Genomic DNA, 15,077 nt, shown 5'->3' with positions numbered 1-15,077 from the left:
AAAACAATTCCATTTACAATTGCATCCAAAGAATGAAATACCTAAGAATAAATTTAATGAAATAAGTAAAAGACTTGTACACTGAAAACTGAAAAAAACATTGCTGAAAGAAACTAAATAAGACCTAAATAAATGGAAAGACATCCATGTTCATGGATTGGAAGTCTTAATATTGTTAAGATGGCAACAGTATCCCAAATCATTCATAGATTCAATACAATCTCTATCAAAATTCCAAAGGTCTTTTTTACAGAAATAGAACACTGATCCTTGAATTCATATGAAACTGCAATGGGCTCTGAACAGCGAAAACAATTTTTGAAAAGAACGAAGTTGAAGGACTCATATTTCCTAATTTCAAAACTTACCATAATGCTACAGTTATTGAAAGAGTGTGGTACTAGCATAAGGACAGACATATAGACCAATGGAATAGAGCTAAGAGTCCAGAAATAAACCTTCATATATAGGACCAACTGATGCTTAACAAGGGTACAAAGAACATTCAATGGGGAAAGACAGTCTCTTCAATAAATGGTGCTGGGATATCCGCATACAAAGAATGAAGTTAGACACACAATATGTAAAATTAACTCAAAATAGATGAAAAACTAAATAGATGAGGGAAAAGCATAAAATTCTTAGAAGAATCATAAGGGTAAATCTTACTTATTTTGAAGAAGTCTAACAAATCAATAACAAAAAGAAAAAGAACCCAATTTAAAAATGGGCAAAGGACTATAATACATGTTTCTCCAAAGAACATATACAAATAGCCAATAAGAACGTGAAAAAGTGATCAACATTATTAGTCATTAGCGAAATGAAAATCAAAACCATAATGAAACAACCACTTCATACTCATATGACAGCTATAATCTAAAGAAAAGGAAAGAAAAAAGAAAAAAGGAAAAATAATGAGTGTTGGCAGGAATGTGGAGAAATTAGAACACTTACGCGTTGCTGATAAGAATGTAAATGGTTCTGTTGCTATGGAATATAGTTTGGCAGTTTCTCAAAAAAGCTAAATAGAATTACCATATGATTAAGCAATTTTACTTCTACGTATACACCCAAAAAGATTGAAAAAGGTGAATCAAGTATGCATACAACCTTAGTCATAGTAGTGTTATTCACAATAATCAAAAGGTGGAAAAGACCCAAATGTCCATTCATGAATGAGTGGACAGACAAATCACGGCATGTCCATACAACAGAGCATCACTCAGTCATAAAATGGCTGGTACGTGCAACAACATGGATGGACCTCGAAAACATGCTATGTGAAAGACGCCAGAAACAAAAGGTCTCACACTGGGTGATTTATAAGAGATACGAGATTCACATGGATATCTCACACGTTTACATGAGATAATCCAGAACTGCTAAATTCACAGAGACAAAAAGCAGATTAGTGGTTGCCAGGGCTGAGAAGGAGGGAATAGGAGTTACGGTTCAGGGTTTTCTTTTGAGGTGACGAAAATGTTTCAGAACCAGATAGAGGCAGCAGCCTGTGAATGTACTAAATGCCATTGAATTATTCACTTTCATGTGAATTTCATCTCATTAGAGATAAATACAATTAAAAAGAAATAACATACTATAGGTAAGACCAAAACCCCAGTGTCCCACTAAATGACTTCACCATGGAATAGTGAGGTGGTGGTACCAGGGCAGATGGAAGCCTTCTGCATCCAGGTGGCCTCTCTGTGGAATACTCTGGATACAGGACTCTTGCCAGGGGAAAAGGAAACATACCCCACACCAGGGACTGTAAATGAGCACTGGCCCCACTGAGGGCTCAGAGGACAGTCAGCCTGGCTGCCTTTACTCTCCTTTCTATCCAAACAATCTACAGCAACGGACATTCAAAGAAGTGCCACGCCCTCCTTGCCAGGTGAGGAAACTGAACCCTGGTTCTCACACAGGACCCTGGGTAGAGACTTGGAAAAGACTTACTGATTGGGTATAAAAGTTGTTTGCTACCATGTTACCAAAGCTCTAGAAATGAACATTTCTCCTCTTCCTTCAGCACAGATCTGCTCCCAAGTAACCTATTTGGAAAAACACTGGAAACAGCTCTAGAATTGCTTTGCAGTTTACCCTTTGGCTCTTGTTCTTTCTGTGGTGGTAGAGTCAGGAGCAGGGGTGGGGGCACTCCCGCAAAGGCATGAAAAGTGTCCTCTTCACACTGCTTTCCAGGCAATAGAAATTCACACCAGGAAAAGCACTGTCCGCTGAGCCACTTATTTTCTGGGTCACATAAGTTAACTCTTATTTAATCCTTGTCCCAAACATCACATTTTAATGTAAGCTATTTGTTTTGGCCATTTCAATGTGATTTTTAGGAAACAAACACAAGACCTGCAGGTCAAAAGGCAGCTTTTCAACGCTTCTCAAAATTAAACTGTTTCTGTAATAGTGGATAACATGTACAATTTATATATCCTGATTTTTTAATTCTCTTGATTGGAATAAAAAGGTCAGCATCAATACAAACTGGCTGAATCAAAAGAATTTTATATATTAAAGGAGGCTAGAAGAAGAGGGACGCAAATCTTAACTCTCCAGATTTTTATGTTCAATTTTTTTCCAACTTTTCCTCATTTTAAATGTCATTATTAAAAATGATTAATTTTTTTTTAAATTCTAAAACGTAATGGTTGAAACCCCATTCAATATTTTTGACTATGCAAAAATACCTACACTTGTGAAACTGAGTTTAAAGGGGGCAAAAAACCCCAATCATGAATTCTCTACTTCATTTCATTGACTCCTAAGACATTTTAAAAAATATAAATAATCTCAAGCTTATTAACAATTTAAGATTTTAAAGTAGTTCTGCTTCACTTTAATCCTCGGCAGGGCTGATCCCCATCATTTCATCAAGTTCTTGAAATGAGACCCCTACGTTCAGGGGGAGGATTTAGAGACTTACAAAGTCAAAAAGAAATCATAACTCCTGCATTTTTAATCATCCATCCTCCTGGTGTATGATTGACCCCATAATTCCCACAAGAAAATGAAGAAAATTTTGAGGAACGAGTTAGTCTCAATGTAAATCTCCAGCCAGCCTCTGTCAATCATGTTAGCCTTTTCCCCCATTAGCCTTTCCCAACCTCTTGCCTGAAAACTACACTACGATTTAATTGCTTTGTGACTTCACATTTTATTAAGAGGCAGAAAAACATAAAGATCTAAAACAAGAAGAGGAGCCCACTGCCGTAAATTGTCCCCTTAAGCAATGAAACTTGCCTCTCTAGTATAATAAGGTGGGCACTGTGAAAAACCCTGACAGGGGCAATTCTGCATTAAGTCCAGAGCCCCCATTACTTACAGAAACCTTTACAGTTAGTTCTCGGGACTGCAGGCCCATAGATCAGAAGCCAGGCCAGCCATGCCTCGCATGCCAGTGTGAAGGGCACGGCCAGGTGAGTCAGGTGAGTCCCTTTGCCCTCCACCCTACTCCACCCCCAATTGATTTCCTTTCTTTCTTTTTATTATTAGTTTCCCTAATTTATTTTCTATTCTCATGGATCAACAACCAGAACAACAACAACAAGAAGGCAGAAGAGAATGACAGGAGACAAAGTCATGAAAAATTCTGTAACCTGACAGCACCCCAGTGCCATCCTGTTTCCCTGAAAAGCAAACTACTTGTTACATAACCCAGTACAAACAATGTGCAAAATGTTCACCCTCATGAACTTAGAAGGATTTTCTCCTTTGCCACTCCTCTGGCTTCCCCTTTTAAGTCCTCATTTCTTCCTCTGTAGCGAGACAGAAATCATTATCAGTACACCACATTCCTGAATGTGCCCGAGCCACTGCTCTCTGGAAGATTCCATCCAGCGATTCGCATAAACTAAGCAGGGCTCGATAAAGCCCTGGGAAAACACCAATTAGTGACCTCTAAGATGCAGCCAGCCATAAAACAAAGGCTTCAAGTGTTTTTAAAATCCACTGATGTGTATAAGAAAGTGGGTTTATGACATTGTTCCAAAAATGCATGCAAGTATGTGTGTGTATGTGAAGATCTAATATATTTACTAAGCATTGAAAAGTCTAGAAGAATATACAGTACACTCAGCAGTGGTTATATTAAGGGGTGGGCCAGAGGGTAAGATGCAATCGTCAATTTTTTTCTGTATACATCTTTTACGGCTTGACTATGTGACAATGGGTATACATTATTTTTGTCGTTAACTTTAATTTTAGAAGTTAAAATATTGGGAAGAATCGTGACCAATTCTTCCAGACCAAAGATTAGAATACATGATCTGCCAAAGCATTTCTGTCCCTCATCTAAATGCAAGAGGCAGTTAAGGAAAAGTAATTTAGTCATTGGAATGTTGAAATTTTTAGGTTTCAATAGTTTTTTTTTAAAAAATGGCAGACAGAATATCTAAAAGAAGATTGCCCAAAATGTCTCGCAGGTTTAGCAGTATGAGAGATTGCACAAACGGAACAAGTCCCTAAGTCGGTAACACTGTGTCTTCCTTCCTCTCGGAAGTTAGGCCGTGGTAGGGGACCCAAGAGCAGCTCTCCCTCTCATGAGCAATTTGACTCATGTTGATGAACCGTTTCTGCATTTACTGTTTGCAAAAGGACTACCCAAGTACGGAAAAACAAATGAAAGAAACAAAAAAATGTCACAGTTCCTAAGGATAATAATTTAGGTTGGAACTCTCTGTAAAAGAATCACAAAAAGTGCAATTGGCTACTCATTAGGGAAAAAAATTAATTTTCATTCGTATCTAAAACCACACTTCAAACTAAGTTTCATACAGATGAAATATACTGTGAAATGATACCATCAAACTCCAGTCAGAAAATGTAGGTGGAATTTCTATGTAATCTTGTGGTTGGAGATGTTGATATTCATTCATTCTGCAAACTTCCTATGCTAAGCAGCAGAGACCTAGCTGTGGAGTCACAGGCTACAGGGGGAAATAGAAAAAAGAAAATATAAAATAATTGCTTACTGATACTCAAAGGGGGAAAATACTCAAAGGGGGAAAAACCAGGATTACGAGATCGAGAATACTGGCAGGAATGGCCAATGTGGGACAGGACGGCACTGACTGAGGTGAAATTTAAGCCGAAACCTGCGAGTGAAAGGCAAACCACTGATGGCCACTTCTGGGGAAAAGGGTGGTTTTCTAAGAGCTTTGCATGAATTAACGCACTTAGTCCTCCCAACAACTCTGAGATAGGTACTATTACGATGACGATTCTGATGCCGCAATGTCACCAGTGAGGAAGAGGTGAGGAACTTGCCCAAGGACACAGAGCTAGAGAATGGGAAAGCCAAGGGACCCCAAGTAACCTGTTCCAGAGCTCTTTTTGGGAACGGCCTCCCTGAATGCATCAGCCACAAGAAAGGGGCGTGAGCACAAGTATGTGTGTGGTGAGGGTGTGTATGCACACACATGTACAAACATGTGTTCCAAGCAGAGGAATAGCACTTAGAGAACCTGGGGGCAGGAAAGAGATTGGCATGTTCCTGGAAAGGAGGCCAGTGGGGCTGGAACAGAGTGTTCTAGAGTGAGTGACAGCAGTGAGGCTGGAGAGCAGGCAAAGCCAGATCATGCCTGGCCTTGCAGACCCAGGTGAAGGAGAATGCCAGGGCAGGCTTAGGCAGGGGTGTGGCCCGATGCGATTATGCTGGAAAAAGATCACTCTGCTGTGTGAAGAACAGATGCAGGGGGATAATACCCAGGTATTCCTGCTTCCCAGTCTGTCTATGTAGAAGCCAGAGGGAAAAGATTTGACTTCTAGACCTGGGGATCTAGACCTGTACCTCTTCAGTTCATCCCTGTCAGGAAGCATCGAGTACAGATGTACAGTCGGAGAGCCTAGAGTACACACCCCACTCTGCCACTGACCGTTTCCATGACTAAGTAAGCAAGTCGCTGTAGTCCGCCAAGTCAATTTCCTCCTCTGTAAACCCAGGTTAGAAACAGCTGCTCCACCTCCCTCACGGCTTACGGTATGAAGTGAGGACGAAGTGAGGCCGTGTGTGAAAGTGCTCTGTGAGCTTATAAAACACTTAAACATTCTAGTTGTTCCTGTTACTACTGCTTCCTCCTTATCCTTGACCTCTGGGTATCAACGGAGGTCGGGATGGTTATTTGTGACCTTCGGGCTGGTCACTGTGTTCACACCAACAATATTGCAATGTCAGCATTTTAGCTTCTAGTGTGAATTGCAAACTTGGTAATAATCATATTTCATTCAAAACAAGGATAACCTTTGGTTTTTTAATTATACAAGCATGGACTTTTGGAAAGTAACAGTAGCAACCAACAATCAATGAGCATGTAGCATGGATCATGCACTGTTTACAGTATTTTACATCAACTATCACCTCACATCACTACTGGAAAGGTTTTATTACCATTCCCATTTTATTGATGGAGAAATCAAGGCAGAGGAATACAGTCATGATTTGAATCCAGGTGTCTAGTTCTAGAACCCATGATTTTACCCACGGTCCTGCAATTAATTCCTTTAGTGACAAAGTGAGGTCTAGAGCAGACAGAGAGAAGCCAGTCAGGAGGCCATGGCCCTAGAGTATTAGAGGCAGGGATATGGACCTGAATAAGGACACCTGGTATCTTTTAAAGAGGCAAACAGAAGTATTCCAACTGCTAATTACCAAGGCTGCTGAGGGGTTAGGGTGATCAGGCACTTCCACAGACTGCTAGTAAGAGTATAAACTGGTACACCCTTTTGAGAAGACAATTAGCAGAGTGTATCAAAACTGGAATGATAAATTCCCATGTTCCCACTAACTCAGCAATGCCACTTGTACTAATTTGTCTCAGGGAAGTCATGGGATGTGCACAAAAGACATTCACTACAATGCTATTTCTAAAAGTAAATGCAAAAAACCAACAACAAATAAATCTCCAAGAAAAGGAGATGGAGTAGAGAAACCATTGCATACCAAATGTAAGTGAATACTGTGCAGTCATTTCAAATGATGCTATAGCAAAAGAAACAAGCATTTTGATAAGGAAAAGAAGTGTGCAAAAATATCCTGTTGGTGTAGGCTTTGGTATCTGACTACTTCAAATTCTGAGTGGATTTTCCAAATGTGTGAACATGGGAAAGTCGTTTAATTTCTCTGAATTGCAATTTTATTATGTTTAAATGGGGATAAGAAAAGTAGCAACCTCACAGGGTTGAGAGAGTTAATACATTAACGTATGTAAAGTGCTAGGTACAGAGCCTGGCATGGAGCAAGCATGTGATGTCCCTCATTTGCAAAAATCTAGCAAATTAAGACATACGGCTGACACATAATTACAAGTATTTGTAATACAAATATTACAAATAATGCAGTAAAATTTTACCAGTGATTATCTCTGGAAGTAGAATACAAATTTTTCTTTTAAATTCGCTCTATTTTCTAGATGTTCCTTACTTGAATAAAGCCAGCAATATTTTAATATTTAAGTATCTCCATTTTTTTCAAGTAGCCTTAATAATACTCCTTTCAACCTACTGATTTTTCTCTAGTATAATCCACTCTATGCATATTGTATTTATAGAAATGAGGCACTTTCTTGATTTAATCTGGAGTAATACATTTCCCCCTTTATTCTTCCGAGTCAAACAGCTTGCTCTTATTTCATCCTGTAAACGTCTTTTCTGCACCCTTATATATATTCAGACTAGGAGCGCTCTGAGGGATTATTAGAACATAAAAAAAAGGGGAAAAGGATGGCTCAATGTCTCTAAAAATGCAAAGGTAAAGGACACAAACATGACAACTTCATCATAGGTGTATAGGAATAAAGTATACCTTACCTCAATTATGTACGGCCAGAAATTACTGCAGTAAATATTTCAACTCCACGGACAATTTCCTAGTGTGGTCAAAAGATAGAAGCAGTTCAATAGTTCGGCAGTCCATCCAGTACAGTGACAATCGTTCTGAAAGAAAAAAGGCTCGTTGAGAGAAATATGATAGAGCAATACTCCTTTTCTAGGCTCGAGACCTACAGGAGAGGGAAATCAATTATGAGAGACAGCTATGCAGTTCAGGAATCCAAGTACAGTTAAGTCATATTTCTGGTGGGGTGGGAGGGGCAGACCAGAATAAAAGAGAACCTAGGATAACAAGCAGATGTGAGTCTCCTTTGCTGTTGGGGTAACTCACCATCCCATCAAAGGGCTGGTTCCTCACTGCCTTTCATCTTCACTTCCATTACTGTTCACCATGGGCTTGTCAATATGTACATCAGTCAGCTCATAAATACCATCGGTTTTTGTATTTTGGTATCTGTCATTTCATTCAGACCACTTCATAAGAAACGAATGGCCTTTCTCTTAAAATTAGCTCCATTTAGGATTTTCTCTGTAAATGGCAGGTCCCTGGGATTACAACGGTCGACTACTTTCAAGTCATCCCTCTCCATCCTTTATTCCGAGATCAATTCACTACCACTGTCCCTTGAATGGCCTACCATTCTCTGCCTCTTTCTCACTCCAATTCACCTCTGCCAAATTCTTTGGCACCCCTACCTGTTTACAACATCAGGCTCTAACCTGGTCTCTCTCTGCAAATCACCACCTATCCACTCTCTCCTGCAGAGCAACTGCTTTCATCCTATTATTACCTGTATAACCTTGAATGGGTCCCCTGTCCCCTTGGGTCTCAATTTTCTTGACTGTAAAATGAAGAAGTGGTTTCAATGTTCTCTAACTTTATTGTCCTTTGAAGTCAGATGTCTGTGGACTTCAAAGTTGGTCCAGGAATTCCGCAGAATTTAGGCAAATTATATTTCCTCAAAACTCAGAGTGTTTGTTATATATAAAATAGGAATAATATGTAAGAATAAAAACTGAGTCTTGTGCTTGACATATAGCAGGTACTCAACGAATAATCATTCTTATCTTACCTTACAGGATACCGCCAATTCTGAAGTTCTCTGTTCTTCTAATTTCCAAATCTAGCATTCTCTCACATCCCTACTCATGGTGGTGAAAAATTTCTCTTCCATCAAACATAACCTCCTCTGCTGGCTTTCAGGTTCTTCTATAATCTAAATCCATTTATCTTATCTTCCTCCAATTTCCAACAAACACCTTCTGTCCTAGTCCAAAGAACACACACACCCTGCTTTTGTACCTATCATTCCCCATACAAGATACAGCTTTTCTTTTCCTCTCTGTCAAGGCTCAGCTCAAGTTCATGGCCCTGAGAAAGCCCACTTTCCAGAAAATTTAGCCCTCACACAGTGTGTCTTAATGGTATTGCCCATTGTTTTGTGTTTATTGAGCTTAGTTGTCTAGCTGGAGAGTCTATTTGACTATTTGAAGTTAGTTTTTCCTTTCAACATGGAACACATTAGAGTTTTTACAAACCTGGTATTTTTGGCTCTGGAATTTTTTTATTTTTTATTTTTTGAAATTTACAAGACTTTGTACCTTGAAATAAGATTGTTTTATCAATTCCATAATTTTTGTTTGTGTGGAAAAGCTCATATAAGGAGGCTATTCCATCATCAAGGAGACCATTCATAGACAATCTGTGGTCTCTTTATGGAGCCAGGAGATACAAGGTATGATCAAATAATACAGTGAATGTTTAAATTTTAAAAAATTATTACAGTAAAAGACACATTGCTGTTAATTCCCCTCAAAATACTCCCCCTCACTTTGAACACACTTATGCCATCATTCTTGCCACTTTCTGAAGCAGTTCTGGAAGTCCTCTTTTGTGAGTGTCTTTAGTTGCACTATTGTGGCTGCTTCAATGTCCTGAATCATTCTGACTTTGGAGAAGAGCCAGAAGTCACACGGTGCCAGATCCAGTGAATAAGGTGGATGAGGACACACCATAATGTTTTTATTTGACAGAAATTGCTGTATACCAGAAGGGATATGTGACATGGAGCATTGTCATGGAGGAGGAGGATTTCCAGCACACTTTAAAACACACCTTCTCTCAACCGTAGCTCATACCCAACTGACTGCACGGAACAAGCTGAAACTTGTCACACAGTTACCACAGTTCAATGCACTGCTTCCTGTATTGAAGATCCCTGCCTTTCCGTTGGATGGTACTTGGCAGCGGCTTTTACCATATTTTGTGATTACAACGAAAGGCGCTGTGTCACACATCGCTTCTGGTATGGCAATTTCTGTCAAATAAAAACATTATGGTGTGTCCTCATCCACTTTATTCACTGGATCTGGCACCGTGTGACTTCTGGCTCTTCCTTAAAATCAAAATGACCATGAAAGGGAAACATTTTGAATCGATTCAGGACATGGAGGCAGCCACGACAGCCCAACTAAAGATATCACGAAAAAGGACTGCTAGAGCTGCTGCAGAAAGTGGCAAGAACGATGGGATAAGCGTGTTTGAAGTGATGGGGAGTATTCTGGGGAGGATTAATGGCTATATGTCTTTCACTAAATAAATTTTTTAAATTTAAATATTCACCGTATTTTTTTATCATAAGCTCCAATGTCTGTAGATTGTGTGTCAAAGTGAAAGCGTTCTAATTTCAAAAAGAGCATTTTATGACCAAACTCCTAGCAGCAACAGGGATGACTCACAGTGGGAAAGACTGTGCAAACTTTTACCTCCAACAAAGATGGTTGAAGCCTCAAGACTAAATAAAAATTCTAAGGGGAATGATTAGAAGACAGTGAAGGATGAAGGGAGACAGAGGTAAGAAGAACAAATGAAGGAGACACAAAGGTGGTTACAGAGCAAAAACGACCAGGAGAATGGAGAGGCTTAGCCCAAAGAAAGATGAGTGAAGTCAAGTGCTGTGGATGGGGACGAAAAAGATGTCACCGGATTAAACAATTAGTAAGGAGGTTACTGGTGACCTCTGAGGGCAATTTTCTTTTTATGTTTTTAGATTTTTATTAAAAAATATAGCTAAAATACAATTATTACATTTGTTTCAGGTGTACACCATAGTTATTCAACATTTATATAACTAGAGAAGTGATCACCATAAGCCCAGCAACCATCTGACACCGTACTGTGTTATCACAATATTATTGACTATATTCCCCATGCTGAATATTACATCCCCATATTTGTTTTATATCTGGAAATTATTCTCCTTCACCTTTTGCCCCCTTTTCTAATTTTTTCAATTATAGTTGACTCTGAGGGCAATTTTTAATAGGGATGGTATAGGATGCAGACTGCAGGGGATTGAGGAGAAACTGGGAGGGCAAGTTGAGACAAGCAGAGGCTCCCAATCTAGAACTGTGGTTAGCAAGCCAAAAGGTTTGTGCTGGTCATTTTCTACCCTGAAGTTCACCTGACACACATAACAGCCCAATAAAAGCACCTCACCTCACTCTTCCTCCCTTGCGCCTCACCCCTCCATATACACCACAGCTCAACTAAAACTAATTGACTGCACATCTTACCAACCTCTCTCTCCCGAACAGCACCCTGCGTGCCTGGTTTTGGTTCCCCAAGAAAGCTTACAGAACTACTCAACATCTATATCAAGTCTGAACATCTAAATTATATTTTCCTCCTTTAGGTAAATTATATTCATTTAAAAGAGAAAAGGAAAGCAGACACTCAAGTGTGTCAGATCAACATAGCAAAAATCCAGATTCAAGTCAGATACTATATTACTACGTCTGGGTAATTTACATAATTTATGCTGAATTGTCAAAAAGATAACTTTCAACAGGTTTTTCTTCCTTCAAAGTACTGATTGTCTTTTACTGTAAGTTTAGAAAAATCAAATGTGAATAAAGAAAAAAATGTAAGCACTATTAACATTTTAAAAATCTCCTTCCACTTTGGTATGTATGCATGGCACATTTATAAACATAACACACAAATGTGTAAGCATAATTTTTATTAAACGTGAATCATATGGTATTATTTGTAACCTGCTCTTCCTGTTTATTGACAGAAGTTTTGTGTCACTTCATAGTCTTCTATAGCTTTATTTTTAATGACTGTACAAAAATCCATTTTAATAAATCCCCTTGAAGCATTTAAGTCACCTCCAAGTTTTGATTATGTAGATAATAGTGAGATGGACGCCTTGACCAGCTCATTAAGTATTTGCTGGGGATAAAGTTATGGTTCAAATTTATGCAAAACATATGGATATAATATTGTCGATAACTTGCCCTACAGAATGACTGACCCACTCTATGTTCCAGTGGTGCATGAGTGGTATATGAGTAGTACAATTCTCCACACTCCCTCTAAAGCTGTGTAGTAGTATTTTTTAAATTCATCTATTTTATAGATTAAAAAGGTTTACTTTCATTAGCATATCTCTGAGATTGAACATTTTTTCACTTTTGTGCACTTCTTGTGTATGTCCTTTATTTTTCTGCTACAATGTTCATGTTACTCATTTGTAGTCCTTCTTTGTCTATCAGGGATATTATTAACTTGGTACCCTAATAAGGAAGAGGAGATGGTATATTAATTGGAAGCCTTTGGCTACCAGGAACAAAACCCTTCCAAGCGTATCAGAGCATCAGAAAGGCTCCTTATCATAAGGATGCAGAGGTATCATATCAGGATAGTATACATGAACTTTGTCTTTTGTGTTGCATGCAAATAGTTTCTTCAATTTTTAATTTTATCTCTAAGACAGAAACACCACTACTTTGCTGGTCTACTTTAGGGATCACAGAAAATACAGCTAAAGTCATGACTGGAAGCAATCACTGTTAAAACAAACAAAAAATTGCTGTTACTAAGTAACTACTAAGGCACTGTATTCTTTCAGTCCTTACAAGGAGCCCATTAGGCAGGTTTTATCATTCCTCTTTTACAGATAAAATGTAATAAGCATCCGTAGTTAGTAAGATTAAAATTAGCTTTTTTTTTTTTTACAAGTAAGCTTTGTATTGATCCTAAAAGACTGGGTAACAAAATTATTCCCAGCTGTGTTTTTAGCAACATTTCTTTCTTAACAGGAATCCCAGGGGCTACTCCAATCTCTCTACCAACAGTTAACCAGGTTACCAGCTTCTATGCGATCCATTCTTCGAAGTTTCACATTATTAAACCCTCTTCTTCTCTTTCTATGATGTGTCTTGACTATGAAGTGCCATTCTGGTAACAAGAGAAATATTTCTGTTTAGGAACTAAGGCCACTTTACCAGTCACTACAAACTCAACCCCATGACAGATACTTGACTTTCTAACATTCCAAATATCCTTAAAGGTCCTTCAGCTGCTTATATGTTAGTGACGTCTGTAGTAACAGTATACACATGAACCTATGCTTTATCAGGGGCGAAGCAGCACTGTGCTGTATAAATATTTTAGGTACAGCTTATACTGAAATTCTAGATGAAGAGGCATTCACAGGTCCTCCGTAATACGCTGCTTGCCCAAGATCGCATTTTTTAAATTAATGCTATGTGCAAGCTTTACCATCTTTTATGAGGTTCCCCTTGCTTTAATCCTAAGTATATCCCCCAAAATGTTTTTATTTTTCACGCATTAGTTCTGCTGTGGGCAAGGCAGCATCAGAAATAAAGGACGGTAGATGATGACTGAAACTGGCTGCACTCGCAGTTAGTCTAACGACTGAGAACCTGAGGGCAAACGTGCAGAGTGTGTGATGGCCAGGTAGATGAATTGCTTTGCAGGAATATTGATAGAACTAAATTATCCATCACTGGAAAAGGGAAAATGAAACCTCTATCCATACTTTATGAATTCACTGAAGATTTATAGAAAATGCTTAGGAATGTGAAGGCCACTCTTCTGGAATACACAGGTCTCCAAAGAGCTTTAGAAACAACCAAACAACAATACGTATCTCTACTCCCCCTGCCAGTATGGGGTAGGTGCAGCCTCCCACAAATCAGGAGCCATGAGGAAGAGAAGGTGATGCCTCGAGGTGGGGATCTGACATGGGCCACTGATGCTTTGATGCTGCCGGAGGAGGCAGAGCTGACCACAGCGCCTGGATGCGGCAGGCACTGGGGATTTACTGACTCTGGGGCAGGTGGCTTTCTCAGTGAAGTTTTTTTCTCTGCACTTTCCTCATTCATGTGATAGAGGGCTCTGGCTTCCCTGCTTCAGGGAGGCTGTGGTCAGCCTTCCTTAAGGAGAACAGGGTTTGAGAAGAGAGTAACAGCCCCCAGACTAAGAGGAGGTTCTTGGAGGAGAGTGAGTGTGAGACTTCGAGCGGCAGAGAGTCGCACCTCTGGAAGCACCAGAGTGCCACCGCCCTGGAAGCACCCTCAGATGTGCAGGAGACCCAAGAGAATGGCCAGATGCTGGGTGTCTTTAATTGTGCTGCCGTGGCTGCCTCGATGTCCTGAATCATTTTGACTTTGGGGAAGAGCCAGAAGTTACACGGTACCAGATCCAGTGAATAAGGTGGATGAGGACACACCGTAATGTTTTTATTTGACAGAAATTGCCGTATACCATAAGCGTTGTGTGACACGGAGCAGTGTCATGATGGAGGATGAAGTAAACACATTCACAAAAGAGAACTTCCAGAACTGCTTCAGAAAGTGGAAAGAACGATGGGTAAGTGTGTTCAAAGCGAGGGGGAGTATTTTGAAGGGGATTAATGGTAATGTGTCTTTTACTGTAATAAAGTTTTTTTATTGAGACATTCACAGTATTATTTGATCACACCTTGTGTATGTGCATGTGTGTATGTATGTTCAAAACTGTGTGTAGTCAATTTCTCCTCCTGTTTTCAGCCACAGACATTTTGTTAAATACGCAGTAAAACCCCAAGAGTTTTGAAAGTGCGTTGCTCTCAGTCCCTCCCCTTGGATAGGGGTGTCACCTTAAAGACTGAATTTTTAGCATAGCTGGGGACTACCCTTCAAGCAAAAGTTAAATATTATACAGAGGTGGGAGACAGTTGTGTGTAGAGTCCTAACAATTTTCTGACTGATACTTGGTAGGGCTTGGAATAATTTCTCCAGTAAACATCCAACTACAGTTTCTTGAAATGGAAAAGAACAGTCATGCGCTTCAGTGTTCTCTTATCCCCAAAGTTTAAATGAGAAACATCTTTACTTCCCCAGAAAATTATCATAAAAGGTACCATTAAAAACAACAACAACAAACC

The 15,077-nt window shown here is 39.4% G+C and overlaps 1 protein-coding gene across 4 annotated transcripts in view; it reads right to left on the bottom strand.

The window, feature by feature from the left end:
- KANK1 (KN motif and ankyrin repeat domains 1) overlaps positions 1-15,077 on the bottom strand; it is a 188,509-nt gene that overhangs the window by 117,352 nt on the left and 56,080 nt on the right. For all 4 annotated transcript variants that reach the window (XM_019730205.3, XM_019730184.3, XM_074330512.2 and 1 more), the window contains one exon: positions 7,819-7,944. The gene's annotated coding sequence lies outside the window, so the exon portion shown is untranslated. The remainder of the gene's footprint in view (positions 1-7,818; positions 7,945-15,077) is intronic.

Source organism: Rhinolophus sinicus, chromosome 16 (genome assembly GCF_057876585.1).
Source record: "Rhinolophus sinicus isolate RSI-liver-muscle chromosome 16, RSI-T2T, whole genome shotgun sequence".
In the NCBI taxonomy this organism is placed as follows: Eukaryota; Metazoa; Chordata; class Mammalia; order Chiroptera; family Rhinolophidae; genus Rhinolophus; species Rhinolophus sinicus.
The sequence above is the reverse complement of the archived record's forward strand: the minus strand, read 5'-3'. Positions and strand labels throughout refer to the sequence as shown.